This window comes from Ambystoma mexicanum, chromosome 7q (assembly GCF_040938575.1).
Source record: "Ambystoma mexicanum isolate Mex_15411 chromosome 7q, UKY_AmexF1_1, whole genome shotgun sequence".
Lineage (NCBI taxonomy): Eukaryota > Metazoa > Chordata > Amphibia > Caudata > Ambystomatidae > Ambystoma > Ambystoma mexicanum.
Window position 1 is genome coordinate 1,077,024,904 of NC_090941.1, and position 16,302 is coordinate 1,077,041,205.

Here is a 16,302-nt window from a genome sequence, read left to right on the forward strand (position 1 = left end):
TCGAATGAGTAGGAGGAAAGTCAGGAGGAGCAACCGGACCCCAAGACTTTGAGAGCAGTGAAGCAACTGCTTCCAAGAGTCAATAGAGTCTCTGAACATTAAGGAAATAAAGTATAATTTCAGCATCAAGACTGTATCCTGTCATAATTTCTACAGAGCTGTATCCCTGGAGCTATATCCGCCCCTTGAAGAATTTCTGCATCCGACAGCTCACCCAGAGTAGAATTATTTTCGAGATGATTTTTGGAAAAGAATTGTGAGAAAATGGACTGACTTGGTATACCAGTTTTTAGCACTGGATTTATCTTTATATATTTTCATTTTGCTTTATCGTCCTTGTCCTTTGGTTTTTGCAAAGCCCCTTTTTTCTTTGAAAAAGTCAATGGTGTGCCAAACCATTCTTTTTCAGCGGTTTTCTGGGCTTCTTTTCCTTTGATTTCAATTTATTCTGAGTGATAGCTTTATTTTTTGGTTCTTTTTTGTTACCATATTGTTCGTCCAGGTCCGTCAAATTTAACGGATGTTCCCTTTCTTTCGTTTGTTCCAAATCATCGTCGGGGGGACAAATATATTGTCTGTCACATTTAGTGCTTCCATTTGAGTTTGTGATGACCCAGGTATTTCTTCCTTTTGGGAGTTGTTCATAGTGACCTGCAAAGGGGTGCGCTGAAGATTTTCAGAGTCGGGTCTTGGATGAATGACAATTTCTATTCTCAGGTTGTTGCCCAATTCCGGTTCCAATTCCAGTATAGGTGTCTCTAGAACTTTCCAATCGGCGGGCACCTTTTGCATTAGATCCCAGTCTTCATTTATTGGGGGTAATCTGTTTTGATTTGTCAGGGTTTCCCCCTCCTGCCCCCAAGTTCATGCATTGGTAGTGCTGAGGCGGAAATTCACTACTCTGTCCCAACTCTTTGTCCATCTGATGAGAGTCTGAGACCACCAGGGCCTCTCCCGCAGCCGGGCTCTCAGAGCCTTGATCCGCCTCACTGCCCCTCCCTCCTCTCAGTCTCTCCGTGGCCAGACTCCGGGTCAGCCGTGGATGACTGAGGGGTCAGATCCGCTTGGCAATCACGGAATGCGAGTCAGTTACAGGTTTTTGGATCACATCATGGGGCACAGGGTACAAAGAGTGGCCCCAGGGAGTCGCTGGTCGGGGCGTTCCGACGGCAATGAAAGTTCATCTGTAGAGGTCTTACCTCTTTTCTTGGAACTCCTTGGAACACCGCTTTCCTGGAGTTGTTTTCTTGGAACTCCTGCTGGCAAGCGCTTGTTTCAATGCACTACGACGTTCCAATCCGTTTTCTTCCACACAATGCCTCTGACTGCGGAGCCGTCTTCCTTCTTCTTCGTGGTTCTGTCTTGATGCCATCTCCTGCCGTGGACTGACATAGACTGCCAAACCCTCTTGCCAAATTCCGCTCCCGCTCCGCAGCGGCAGGCACGTTTTAAAGGCTGGCTCCTCCTTCCGATGGAAAACACAAAAACCAGACCACATCAGCAAACAAAGCAAATCCGAGGGCAGACTGACGTAGACTGCCAAACTTGGTCTTATTCCTAAATGCGTGGTAAGACGGTTCTTCCCTTATGGAGAGGGGAGGGCATTCCATTTTCTGGCCGCTAGGACAGGGAAGCCGACTCCACCGGCACGTTGTTGCTTGCAGAAGGTGGACCCTCTAGGGCAGACTTCAGCAGAGTTCGAAGAGAGTGTCCCTCTCTAGAAGGTCTTCACCAACAGACAGCTCCCCGGCTGGAAGGACAAGAGCCAGGGAAGCATAGGCTTTACTCAGAGGATGGCCTCCTCTACAGTGAACCTACCCCAGGAGACTACAGGAGACTTGTAGTGCCCCAGTAGGTGAGACAAAAGTTCTTACAGTTAGCCCATGAGATCCCTCTGGCTGGCCACTTGAGTTTCAAGAGGACCAAAGAGAGGCTATCTCTATATTCTTGCTGGCCCAATATGGGGGCTGATGTAGAAAGGTTCTGTAAGAGCTGCCACACTTGTAAGACTTTTTTGGCAAGAGTGGAGCCAAGAATGTGGCACCTTTAGTGCCCCTCCCAGTGGTGGCAGTCCCTTTTGAGAGGGTGGAGATTGACATTATTGTTTCCCTAGACCCTCCAAGTTCTTTAGTCAACCAATTTATATTGTTTGTGTTAGAACATGCTACCAGGTATCCTGAAGCCATACCTATGAGAACTGTTACTGCTCAGGCAGTGGCTAAGGCCCACCTTGGTATATTTACCAGGGTAGGTTTTTCTAAAGCGGTAATCTCTGACAGGGGATCACATTTTGTGTCCCACTACATGCAGACCATGTGGAAAATCTGCGGAGTGACTTACAAGTTCTTAACAACCTACCATCCCCAGGACAATGGGTTGGTGGAGAGTTTTAATAGAACTATGAAGAGCATGGTAGGTGCTTTAGAGGAATCCCTTTGAAGGAAGTGGGACCTTCGACTGCCTCTCCCTGATCTCCTCAGTGGACAACTCTCAGTTGAGAAAATTGAAGGAGTGAACCTCTCTTCAGATCTGACTCTGCAACAACAGGAAGCGTCCAAAGCTCTTTTAAATCAGTTTGCCTCCCTGTTTTCACTGACACCTTGGTACCAGCATGATATTCCCACTGGTGAGTCTCCCTGCCAAATGCAGGGGTTACGGAATGTCAGTCCATGTAAGATCCCACATAAAGGAAGAGGTCAAGAAGATGCTTCATCTTGGGGTCATAGAGCCATCTACAAGTCCATGGGCTAGTCCAGTTGTACTAGTGCCAAAAGTAGGAACCAAGGAATTGAGATTCTGTGTGGACTATAGAGCTCTTAATGCAGTCACCACGACTGATGCCCATCCTTTACCCAGGACAGATGAGCTAGTGGACAAACTTGGTTCAGCCAAGTTCCTCAGTACATTTGACCTGACCTCAGGCTATTGGCAAATAGTTCTGACAGACCATGCCAAGGAGAAAACTGTATTCTCTACCACAGGAGGCGTCTACCAGTTTAAGGTTATGCCCTTTGGACTCGAAAATGCACCTGCAACATTTCAGAGGATGGTGAATCAAGTTCTGAATGGGATGGAGGACTTCTGCATTGCATACTTGGATGCCATTGCAGTGTTCAACCCCACTTGGGAAGAGCATTTTCACCACCCAGGGTATGTTTTGCATGCTTTTGAACAGGCCCATCTGACCATAAAGTCTAGCGAATGTCAAATTGGTCAGAGTAAAGTGGTCTACCTTGGAGATGAGGTAGGAGGAGGTGAAATAAGGCCATTACCTAGCAAAGTAACGCTGTACAAGACTGGGCCACCCCTACACCTCAGACCCAAGTGAGAGCCTTTCTTGGTCTCACTGGGTACTACAGGAACTTCATAGAGAACTATGGGACCATAGCTTCCTCCTTGAATATGATCCCATCATTCAAATGCCCCAAGAATGTCAGGTGGAATGAAGAGTGCACTAAGGCTTTTGAAGGACTGAAGAAAGCCCTTTGTCAAGCTCCAGTCTTGAGAGCTCCTGACTACAACCAATCCTTCATTGTGCAGACGGATGCTTCTAATACAGGGATAGGTGCAGTTCTGAGGCAACTGGATGAGAAAGGCTGGGAACACCCTATCTGCTTCATCTGTAGGAAACTGAAGAACCGTGAGACAAGGTGGGCAGCCATTTAACGTGAATGTTTTGCCATTGTGTGGTCTCTGAAGATGTTTAGACCATACTTGTATGCTTCAACCTTTGTTATTCAGACAGACCACCAACCCTTGAGTGGTTAATGCAGTTGAAGGGGGAGAATCCTAAATTAAGGTGGTCAATCAGCCTCCAAGGGTTTGATTTCACCATAGAACACAGGTCAGGGTGTCATCACAAAAATGCTGATGGTCTCTCCAGAAAGTATGACCGACTGGATTAGGAGATTCATCCAGGAGTGGATTAAATCCTCCTGTCCCTTAGACTGGGGGGGCCGAATGTTGGGGAGAATTCTCATTTCTGTGCTAATTCCCTTCAACCTTAGAGACCCCCAGCACTTTTGCTGGACTTTAGGAGTTTGAATTTTTATCATCGAGTGAGAAAGACCTTTTTATCACTCATGTAGTTTGATCTTGTTTGGATTAATTATTTCCTTTGTTTTTGGAGTCTGACAAACTCCATAGGCATCTACTTTTTGTATGGTGACACACAGCACCTTGAGTGCACTGTCACAGAGAAATCCTTTAGATTTCTCATAAGGTTTAAATACCTTCTCTTGGGTAAACTACTGTTCCCAGGAGTAGTAAAGTGAAAATTACTTTACTTACCTTTTTCTCTGTAGATCCAGCAAACCCCATTTTATGTGGAGTGCTGCAGGGTTACTTAGTAGCCCCTTTTTCTGCTTTCTCCTGAAAAATGTTTTGTTACCCTCACTACTTTTAAAGGCTGGTGGCAGTGGTTTAATTTTCCTACGGTTGTGCTTTTCTACCGCAGGCTGAATCCTCAGCTGCAGTATAGCACCCATGGGTGACCATTGTGTCAAAATTGCACTGGTCTTTTTTTTGCCATTTCTTATTAGTGAGGGCTTTCTTGTGTTTTACTCTGAGTGCCAAACCAGGTTTAACCCTGTTGTTCATTTTGCCTTCGGCAGGCTTCAGTACTGAAACCCGCCTCTGGCTCCAGTGTGTCTGGCAGGGCTGGAAGCGAGGGAGGTGCCCAAAACACCCTGTCCTTAGTCTCCTGTGTTGCCTGAATGCACCCAGTGTTGATTGACTGGCTGGCTGTCCTTGCAGGACAGCCATCCAGCTGTGTGAGTGACAGCTAGGCTGTGCATGAATGGGAGAAACCTGCATAAAAGGCATGGCTTCTTGAACAGAAGACAGTCGACCACTGGACGAAACATCCGACGAAGGAATTGTGAAGAGAAGCTTGATGCATCCTCCTGGACTGTACTGCCCGGTGATGCCCTGCTGCTGTGCTGAAACTGTTTTTCCAAATTGACTAGAGAAGCTCCGTAAAGGACTTCTTCCCTTGGGTTGGTGGGACCAACTTAACCCCAAGACGAACTTTGCTGGAAGACCTTCCCCACTGGCTGTACATCTTTGCTGCTGCTGTAACCGAGTGCCAGGGGTCGAGTAATCGGTAGTCGAGTGCATTGTCTTTAAGCCGCACCAAAGCTCCCGGATGATCCTGAGGACCCTCCTGAAGCAGGACAACCCAAACTTGAGTCACCTCACCAGAGTGCAGGACTCAAGGAGCGAAGGAAGCTCATCAAGTGTCCAAAATCTGCAGTGGTGCCATTTGCTGGTAGCTGAAACCACAAAGTGCTGCTGAACTGAAAACAGCGCATAGCTGCCTCTAAACGTCCTCCCTATTGTCCCCATACTGAGGCCCAGGAACCCAGGATCTGCAACACTGCAACCAGAACAGAAGCCAGCTGGAAGCCAGCTTCTTCTAACCTAAGGTACTGTGCTGACTAAGGGGTACTTACCTCTTTTGTCTGTAGCTTGCATTATCTCACTTGAGACTTGCAGTAACTGCTTTTTGCAAAGATGATCTAAGCTGTACCCTTCACATGCCTAACAACTTGTGGCCCAACAGTGATTTTCTGCAAACTCTCTAACTTTGTGCAAGAAGTTTGTGCTATCCAAGAAGTGCCTCAGCTCCATAGACATTGTTCAACTTGACTTTGGCTGTCCTGGCTCCCTGCAGACTCTTCTGACCCATTGACTTTGATTAAAACTGTCCCTCATAGGTGGTACATTGGTTTAATTAAGTGTTGCTGGGAAATATTATATCTAGACTACATTGGGGGATTGTAAAGTGCTCACTTGCTCTGAGAACCTGTTAATCCTTTTCCTTCCCTAACCTATTCCTTTTCCACAACCTCAGAATTTTACCAAGTGCAAAAAGTGATATATGAATGCCAATATTGTCTTAGTAATTGAAGTCACCTCAGGGTGTAGGATGTATGTTTGAAGCATCTCTAACGAGTATCTACCGCTTATCCCGATTCTGAGAGTGTTATGAAGTGCATTTTTATTGTTGCACATTGCCCTTTTTAAAGAAAGCTTATTTAAAACTGACTGTTAAATATTTATTTTACTAGAAAACCTTGAGTGCAAGTATTATTTGGATACTTGAATGTGTGGATTTTGTTTCTACAGCTCTACAGCTCACATGTACCCCTCTTGAGATAAGGCTGGCTGCTCAGTGACTCTACCAACTTGTGTAATGCAGACATATACCAGTAGGTGGGTTACCTATTACCAAGAAGACAAGACTGGTGTAGTCATCCCCAGGGTTACTGTATACAATCTTGCCTAACAAGGGCTAGGATGTCCATGTCGTCTGCCCTGATAAGGTCAAGAATTTCATGTGGATGAGCCATAATTGACCTGGTGTTGAGAAGGGCACACCGGAGAGGTAGTTTGGCAGGAGGCACTAGAGGCGTGGGACAATCTTTGGACTTGATTTGGTTGCAAGGTATCACAGGGGGTGGTGGTGTGGCATCTATGATTATACTAAGTGTGCATGAATAAGCCCTAGGTGGCGGGGTGGGTAGTGGGGTTGTGTAGTAGGGGGGGGGGCGACATTGGAGGTTAGCATTTCAGAAGCTAGTCGCTGGGGGTCGTGAAATCAAGGCTGGTTTGGTAGGTTTGGAAACCTGATGCAGCTTGCGATCTGGCTGACTGTGGCAGCGGGGTTTTTGGCGGCGCCAAGTTGGTAAGGACAGCGTAGTGCCAAGCATTGCTTTGTGGAATGTGCTTGGTAGGTCTGGTGGTCCCCAAAACTGGTAGCGACTTGTGACTTTGGGGGTTCTGCTCTAGGCAAGCATGACTGGGTTGTGCTAACGTGGGCAGCAATATATTTTATGCAAGATCCGAAGGTATGCATTTACCCTGGACGTTGTTAGGTGGCGTTTTGCAAAGAGGCCCAGTCCATGGGATTAGCAGGCATGGGGTTTGCATGCGCTGGTGGTGTAGGCAGTGTGTTGACAGTCTTGAGGAATTGGGCAGAGGGTTGTGGATCTGTTTAGTGTGCAGTGGGGCACACGTAAAAGAAGAGGGGGAGGATTTAGCCGAAGCAGGTGGGGTTTCATGTCTGTAACTGTACAGGTTGCTGGCTGTGTCAGAGCTACTCCTGAGGGACATAGCTCCAGTAATGCAGGAAGGAAGAGTGTAGCCGGTGGGAGCATTTCAATCAGGGAAGTAGATTCCATAGGAGTGTGCAGTAGTGAAAGGGCACAGAATGGAGGCAAGGCAGGTAGGTCTGTGGTGGGAGGGTCAGTGAACATTGTTGTGGGAGCGCATGTAATACAGCGCCGATCAGGAGGACATTGATCATGCCATGGGAGTAGGGGAAGGGAGGAAGGGAGTGGGTCGTGGGAGACAGGCGGTTGATTCAATAGTGCAAGGCTTCACAGTCAAACATACCCAAGCCTGAGCGTATGAAGAGCATGGCACAATAGGCTTACCTGAGGAGGTGGGTAGTACTGGGGGGTGCTGGCAGACTGTAGAATGGTTAGAGAATCGGAGCATCGACGCATTGCCGGCTAAGAGCGGGCAGACACTTTGCAAGGCCTTAAATCCTGGCCTTGAATTAGGGCCAGCTGCACCTCCCTGCTAGGGGCAGTGCTTCCTTTTGCATTAGCGGGCCTCCAATCAGCTGACAGGCTCAACAGAGCCTCTGTACTGCAGTTATGAATACCGAACTCGACAGCAGCCATCTTCATGTTCCCAGGCAAATTGTCAAGCATATGGGAGATGGCTTCAGGCAGGAGGCTTCAGGGTCCTGTCATGAAGTATGCTTCAATAAACATGAGTATTTGACTCTATTTATTTAGAGAGCCCCCAGGTAGGTGTGCTCCCGTGAGGACCAAATTCTACTAACTCCGACATCACTCTCGAATTTACATCATTCGAGAATGGCTTCGGAATCCATATCATAACCTCTCCCCTCCATGGATGAACAATGGAAAAAGCTGTGAAAACAGGGAAACCGGAAAAGATGGGGTAGTGGACGGGGGAAGGCAGGAAAGGAAACAGAGGAACCCCCCCAAATGGAACGTATATGATGAAAGAATACAGATTGTAGTAACCAAAGTCCTTCTTTCTTGAGCTTCAGCAAGCACTGGATCATGTACAGTTCCCAAATGGATCTGGTGATAACCACAGTCAAAGCACTAGTAATAAAAATAGTCACTCTTGAAATTTGGCATAATACTTCTTGTCCTTGACAACATCTTTTTTCCAGGATTAGTATCACCAACCCTCTCCATTGTGGTATAGGTGGACAACCCTTGATTGCCAAGTCTATCTTGACCCTCAGCAACATGTGGCAGTCCATTAAAATCTCCAGAAAACACAAGATCATCACAAGAGCATCATATGACCACCTTTTTTACCGAGTTCTCTGATGCTTTCAACACTCTTAGTTGTTTCCTAAATCTGGACAAACCTTTCATTGTCTTCCTGGGTTCTCTTACACATATCCAATCTCCTTCCTTAAATTCACTTTTCTTCACGTGTTTGGTGTAGTCATAATACTCTTTGTACTTCCTTTGTTTCTCCTTCACCCTCCTTTATAATATCTTCAACATCTATTCTCTTATAGTTCTTTGATGGCAACCATGATGTCCACAGCCTGTTAGATGCCACTCTCCCTCTCATCATAGTGAAAGGTTCTTCCTCCGTTGTAGAATGAGGAGTCATTCTATATGCATTTAGTGCCTCCTTTAATGTATCCCTCCATGGTAACGAGTTGGCCACAGCAAGTTGTATTATACTCTTTACAAACCCATTCTTACTCTCCACTAATCCATTTGCCAATAGATGGTAGAGTGAGGTAACTCTGTGTTCAATGGCTCCATCTTTCAAAAATGCTTGCATCTCTTCTGACATGAATTGAGCCCCATTGTCGGATACTATTTCTTGGGGATCTCCTTCTCTACTGAAAACATCCTCCAAAAATCTCCCAATCATCCTTGTCATAATAGTGCCTTCAATTACTCCCCATTCTACCCACTTTGAGGTGTAGTCCAACAACACGACTATATATATCTTTGTGCATCCAATGTATCAAAAGGTTCTGTAATATCTATGCACAAACACTCTCTCTCTCTCTCTCTCTCTCTCTCTCTCTCTCTCTCTCTCTCTCTCTCTCTCTCTCTCTCTCTCTCTCTCTCTCTCTCTCTCTCTCTCTCTCTCTCTCTCTTCCCTCCCCCCCCCTCTTGTGGGGACTAACCTTTCCCAATGTTTTAGAAATGGGCTAATAGCAGAACTATGCTCATAATACAGGATCCAACTTCATATTTGCAAAAATGCTTATTTTTACTCGTATGTCCGGTATCATCTTTGCGGGGACTTGGACGCGTGTTACCATCCTTGTGGGGACTTACTTTATTATTCTTATTTAGGATGGATTGCACCATGAGCAAATGGAAAAATGCTTACTCTATAGTACTCAATATACATTATACAATATTATTTGGACATGTGAGTACTTGCCTGCATTATAGCTATCACAACAGACGCATTTTGGGGGTTTGACATTTCCCACAAGATGTTTAATTTGCTTGCAAAACTTAAAAAGGCACTTAGTTTCTGGCATTAAACACTATTATAAACACTCAAAATGTTCCAGAAAAGATAACTGCGACACAGGCGATGACTTGATTGACCCAGGCTGACACACAGTGGCCAAAAAGGAATAAATATTTCAAATTCAGATTTCATTCTTTCACAGGAATCATCTTCCCTTCTAACTCATATCTGCTCTTTAGAAATGGTGTAATGGAAATGATGTTGCTTTCTTCTTTTCGAATGTGTATAATTAGAGTTAAGTTACCTTTCCTATAGGCATCATGTTTGATTATGGAAAAGTTATATTTTCCACAGATCTCATGTGCGATAATCATGAAACGGACCTCAGAGAGACAGTGGGCCTCATTCCGAGTATGGAGGTAGCCAGGCCGCTTTTAGAGGCATGGCTACCTCCATACGGGTACCAGGTCTGGGTTCCTTGAATGGGGAAATACCGGGCCATTCCGACCTTGGAGGGCCTGGTATTTCCACATTCAAGGAACCCGGACCGATACATCCCCATTTCCATTTCAGCCCCCATAGGGATCAATAGGAATGGGGAGGATGCATCCTGGTCTGCTCACGGGACCCGCAAGAAGACCTCGTAATGAGGCGCTAGAGGGTTAGCGGGGCCGGCAGCTCTACCGGCGCTTTTAACCCTCTACCGCCAGGGTCGTGATGAGGCCCAGTGTGTACTTGCAATCACGTTGAGGTCCCCACAGAGATGGTGTGTGATTACAATGATGGTAAGATCCCCATAGAGATGGTGTGTTATTAGGACTATACTCAAGCCCCCACAGAGACAGTGGGCCTCATTACAGGTCTGGTGGTAACCCTGCCGATGATACCAGCAGGTTTCCGCCGGACCTGTAAAGAATTACAAGCGCCTGACTTCACGGTAACACCAGGGTATTACAACCCTGGCGGCCGCAAAGTCAGGCGCCGGTAATCCTGTTAATCCCCATTCCCATGGATGGGAGTGCGGACCACGGAAGCAACGGCACTATTAATTACGGTGCCGGTACTTCCGTGACGGTTTGCCTACCATGACTGCTGTGTCCGGCAGGGTTTGCCCTGTCGGGAACAGCGGCTCCGGCAGGCAAACCAGTAGTATGCTGCTCCGGAAACAACAGTGCCCATTGTTTCTGGACCTGCATGCTTATAATGAGGCCCAGTGTGTAATTATGGTGCTGTTAAGTACTTGCGCATTAGCCGCTATATAAATCTAAATATAATACAAAAAATAAAAATAGAAAATATGATCCCCAAGAGATATGGCAAGTGATTCTGATAACACTAAAGTCCCCACAGAGATGGTGTGTGATTACAATGATGATAAGGTCCCCATAGAGATGATGTCTGATTAGGCGTGTGCTCAAGTCCCCACAGAGACGGTGTGTAATTATGATGATGTTAAGCACTCAGGCATTAGCCACTATAGAAATCTAGATAAAACACTAAACATTTACAAATACAAAATAAGATCCCCACAGATATGGTAAGAGATTATGATAACATTTATGTCCCCACAGAGATGGTGTGTGATTAGGACTATACTCAAGTCCCCACAGAGACAGTGTGTAATTATGATGCTGTTAAACGTTTGGGCATTAGCTGCTATATAAATCTAAATATAAAACAAAAAATAAAAATAGAAAATATGATCCCCACAGATATGGCAAGTGATTCTGATAACAGCAAAGTTCCCACAGAGAAGGTGTGTGATTACAATGATGGTAAGATCCCCATAGAGATGGTGTGTGATTAGGACTATACTCAATTCCCCACAGAGACAGTGGCCTCATTATGGGTCCGGTGGTAACCCTGCCGGTGATACTGGCAGTTTGCTAACCAGACCCGTAAGGAGTTACCGGCACCTGACTTCACGGTAACACCGGGGCATTACAACCCTGGCGGCCGCAAAGTCAGGCGCCGGTAATCCTGTGAATCCCCATTCCCATGGAATCCATAGGACTCCATGGGAATGTGGTCCACGGAAGCACCGGCACCGTTAACGGTTTGCCTACCATGGCTGATGTGTCCGGCACGGCCTGCCCTGTCTGGCACAGCGGCTCCAGCAGGCAAACCTGTAGTATGCTGGTCCGGAAACAACGGTGCCAGTAACCTTACCGGCACCATTGTTCCTGGACCTGCATGCTTGTAATGAGGCCCAGTGTGTAATTATGGTGCTGTTAAGCGCTTGTGCATTAGTCGCTATATAAATCTAAATATAATACAATAAATAGAAATAGAAAATCTGGTCCCCACAGATATGGCAAGCGATTATGATAAAACTAAGGTCCCCACAGAGATGGTGTGTGATTACAATGATAAGGTCCCCATAGAGATTGTGTGTGATTAGGAATATACTCAAGTCCCCACAGAGACAGTGTTTAATGTGGTGCTATTAAGTGCTTGGGCATTAGCTACTATAGAAATCTAGATAAAATGCTAAACATTTACAAATACAAAATAAGATCCCCACAGATCTGGTAAGAGATTATGATAACACTTATGTCCCCACAGAGATGGTGTGTGATTACAATGATGATGAGGTCCCCATAGAGATGGTGTGTGATTATGACGATACTAAAGTCCCCACAGAGACAGTGTGTAATTATGATGCTGCTAAACGCTTGGGTATTAGTCGCTATATGAATCTAAACATAATACAAAAAATACAAATACAAAATATGGTTCCCACAGATATGGCAAGTGATTATGATAACACTAAAGTCCCCATAGAGACAGTGGGGGTCATTACGACCTGGGCGGTAGCCATGGAGCTATTAGCTATTAGCTAATTAGCTATTAGCGCCCTAGTCCCTTAGCGGGACCCGTAAGGGATGTGTGGTCAGACCACACGTTCCTTACGGTCCCCGCCAAGGGACATCAGAATAGGGCGGTAAGCGATTACCGGCACCGCTCTCCTTACCGGTGCCCGGTATCCCTTACCGGCCAGGTCGTAATGACCCCCAGTTTGTAATTATGATGTTAAGCACTCATTCATTAGCCACTATAGAAATCTAGATAAAATACTAAACATTTACAAAAACAGAATATGATCCCCACAGATATGGTAAGTGATTATGATAACACTAACGTCCCCACAGAGATTGTGTATGATTGTGGCAACATTCAAGTCCCCACAGAGACAGTATGTAATTATGATGATGTTAAGCCCTTAGGCATTAGCCGCTATAGAATAAATAAAATTATAAAAAATTACAAGTACAAAATAAGGTTTCCGCAGATATGCCATGTGATTATAATAATAATAATAATGATAATTATTATTATGATAACACTAAAGTCCCCACAGAGAGGGTGTGTGATAAGAATCTTTTTAAAGTTCGCCCACGGGCCACACATAGGTCAACAAATAACTGGAAAGGAAACATTTAGTATTCAACTCCTCAATGGTTGTCCTAATAAATCATTAGACCTTCCCCACCTAAAATGATGTACCCTTCCTTCTCCTACCACCTTAAACTACACACACATATTCTACCCCAAACATGGCAGCCTTGTGTCTATTAATACAAAATTAACCTGATGCAGACTTTCCAAAGTACTCATCTCTATTTATTTGACTCAACCCCTAAGGCAGTGGAAAATCAAGTATCACAGTGCTGTCATTTAATGGATTGTGGACTCTTCCGTCTGGATAAATGAGAAATCCAAGTGCCAGTGTCACAAACTACACAGATCCATCCTGGCATTGAGGACTCAGACACTGCTTCTGGCCTTCACACATCAACAATGCTGGTTTTGCATATGATTCCCCCTCTAACCCACTAAGACCCCAACCCCACCAGTTTTCTAGAAAGAGTGCATGCAATAAAACCACGAAAATGCAAAAGGTTCACTATGGAAGACCAAGTTTCAGTTCATGTATGGAGTGTGAAAATCATGTTGAAGTCCCTTAGAGATGGTATGTGATTATAACGGCTTTAAGGTCCTCACAGAGATGGTGTGTGATGAGCAAGTGGAAGGAGTTAATCTCTGTTCCAGTCTCACATTTGACCAGCAGGATGAGTGCAAGTTACCGTTAAATCAGTTTGCCCCCCTGTTCTTACTTTCACCAGGCTTGACCCCTTGAGGCCAGCATGATATACTCACTGGTGACTGTTTGCCTGTCAAAAGCAGGGGGTACAGAATGTCAGACAATGTAAGAACCCATATAAGGAATGAGGTCAACAAGATGCTTGATCTCGGGGTTATAGAGACCTCTACTAGCCCATGGTCTAGCCAGTTGTGCTTGTACCAAAGGCAGGATCCAAAGAGTTGAGATTCTGCGTGGACTATAGAGCTCTAAATGCAGTCACAAAGACTGATGCCCATCCTTTGCCTAGGACAGATGAGCTGGTGGACAAACCTGGTGCAGCCAAGTACCTCAGCACATTTGACCAAACGTCAGGCTATTGGCAAATAGCCCTGACAGACCATGCCAAGGAGAAAACTGCATTCTCCACCCCAGCTGGCCTCTACCAATTCAAGGTAATGCCTTTTGGATTAAAGAATGCACCTGCTACATTTCAGAGGATGGTCAATCAAGTTCTGAATGGGATGGGGGACTTCTGCATGGCATACTTGGATGACATTGCAGTGTTCAGCCCTACATGGAAATAACACATTGATCACCTAGGCTATCTATTGCAGGCTCGGGAACAGGCCCATCTGACCACAAAGGCAAGTAAATGTCAAATTGGTCAGAGTACAGTGGTCTACCTTGGACATGAGGTAGGAGGAGGTGAAATAAGGCCATTGCCTAGCAATGTACAAGCTGTACAAAACTGGGCCACCCCTACTACTCAAAACCAATTGAGAGCCTTCTTAGGTCTCACTGGGTATTACAGGAACTTCATTGAGAACTATGGGACCATAGCTTCTCCCTTGAATGTCCTCTCCTCTCCCAAATTTCCTAAAAAGGTCAGGTGGAATGAGGAGTGCAATCAAGCATTTGAAGGTCTAGAGAAAGCCCTTTGTCAAGCTCCAGTCCTAAGAGCTCCTGACTACATGCAGTCCTTAGTCAACTGGATGAGAAAGGTAGGGAACACCCCATTTGTTTCATCAGCAAGATGTTAAGGGATCCTGAGACAAGGTGGGCAACAATAGAACGTGAATGTTTTGCTATTGTGTGGTCACTGAAGAGGTTTAGGCCATACTTTTATGGTTCTACCTTCATTATTCAGACTGACCACCAACCCTTGAGTTGGCTGATGCAAATAAAAGGGGAAAACCCGAAGTTACTCAGATGGTCAATCTGCCTACAAGGATTTGATTTTTCCATTGAGCACAGAGCAGGAAGTCACCACCAAAATGCTGATGGTCTCTCTAGGATGTTTATAACCGACTATAGGTCTGAGATCCATCCAGGAGTGGATTAAATCCTCCTATGCCTTAGTCTGGGGTCGGGGGGGCAAGTGTTAGGGAGAATTCTCATTCTATGGCTAATTTCCCTTACCTAGTGAGTCCCTCAGCAGCTTTGCTGGATTTCTGGAGCTTTTCCCCCCACTCTTACCTGTGTTTTGCCATGTGTATTTCATCTGTTTTTGTGATTGTGGACTCTGGAGTACACCACTTCAGTAGCCCCACGCTTTTGTGTGTTACACAGCACCTTCAGTGCAGTGACACAGGGTTGTCTTTTAGACTTCCCACCGACTCCATTTCTGGGGCTGACTCCTGTCCCCCAGAAAAGGGTGAAGTTGCCATTAATTTTACATAGTCATTTAACCACAGATCCAGTACACCCCATTTTACATGGAGTATTGGAAAGGGTTACATCTTAGCCCTTTTTTCGGTACCTCTTGGAGCATTGTTTCGCTCCCTTAACATTAAGACTTGGCTGGTGGCAGTGGTATCTACCCTAATTTTCCTACCGCGATTATATTACATAATGTGGTACTGTTTTAGTCTATTTTAGTAGCCTCGAACTTTAAACCCGCTAGCCCAAATACTTTTTATTTCGGCTCCGTTTGGGTTTAATCGCCATTTCTTTTTGTTAACATCCTTTTTGGGTCTTTCTTTGCACGGCAAACCAGGTTTGCCTCCTTTGTTCGCCGACCTTTGGCGGGCTTCTAACCAGAAGCCCTCCTTCGGCGTCTGAGTGTCTAGGTGGGCTGAATGTAAGGGCGGGGTGTAGTCACCCCCTACACAGGGTCTCCTTGGAGACCCAAGTCGCACTTTGTGTTGATTGGCTGAGGTGGTTATCCGGGCTGGACAACCCCCCTGCTGAGTGATTGACAGCCTGGCTGTGTGAATGGGGGATTTTGGCATAAAAGGCGAGACTCTTGAGCTAGAAGGCAGAGTCGCCTCTGGAACTACAAGGAACCAAAGAGAAGTGGAGAAAAAGACAGCTGCTGCAACCCCGAGTCCCGGTGAAGCCCTGCTGCAGTCCTGAGCTATCTACCCCTTCAACGACTAATTGAAGATCCAGTCCATAGTCTTCTTCCCTTGAGCCTGGTAGGATCAACCAGCTCGTCTTTTCTTCAGTCAGAGAATCCTCTCTTGGGTCGAAATCACTGCTGTGCTGTAGTGGTCCGGATAGCCATCAGAAGAGCCCTCTCCTGATTTAAAGGAGCGCACCTTTTATTCATCGTCTTTTTCGCTGCTGCTGGTCTCATCCCTGGGTAGTGCAGATCACTCCAGATGCCGTCCTTCTTGTCCCCACAACTGAAGCCGCAGGAACCGTGAGTCTGCAGGAACAACTGCCGTGGCACCAGCTTTTCTGCAACGGAATAAGGTAGTGTGTAC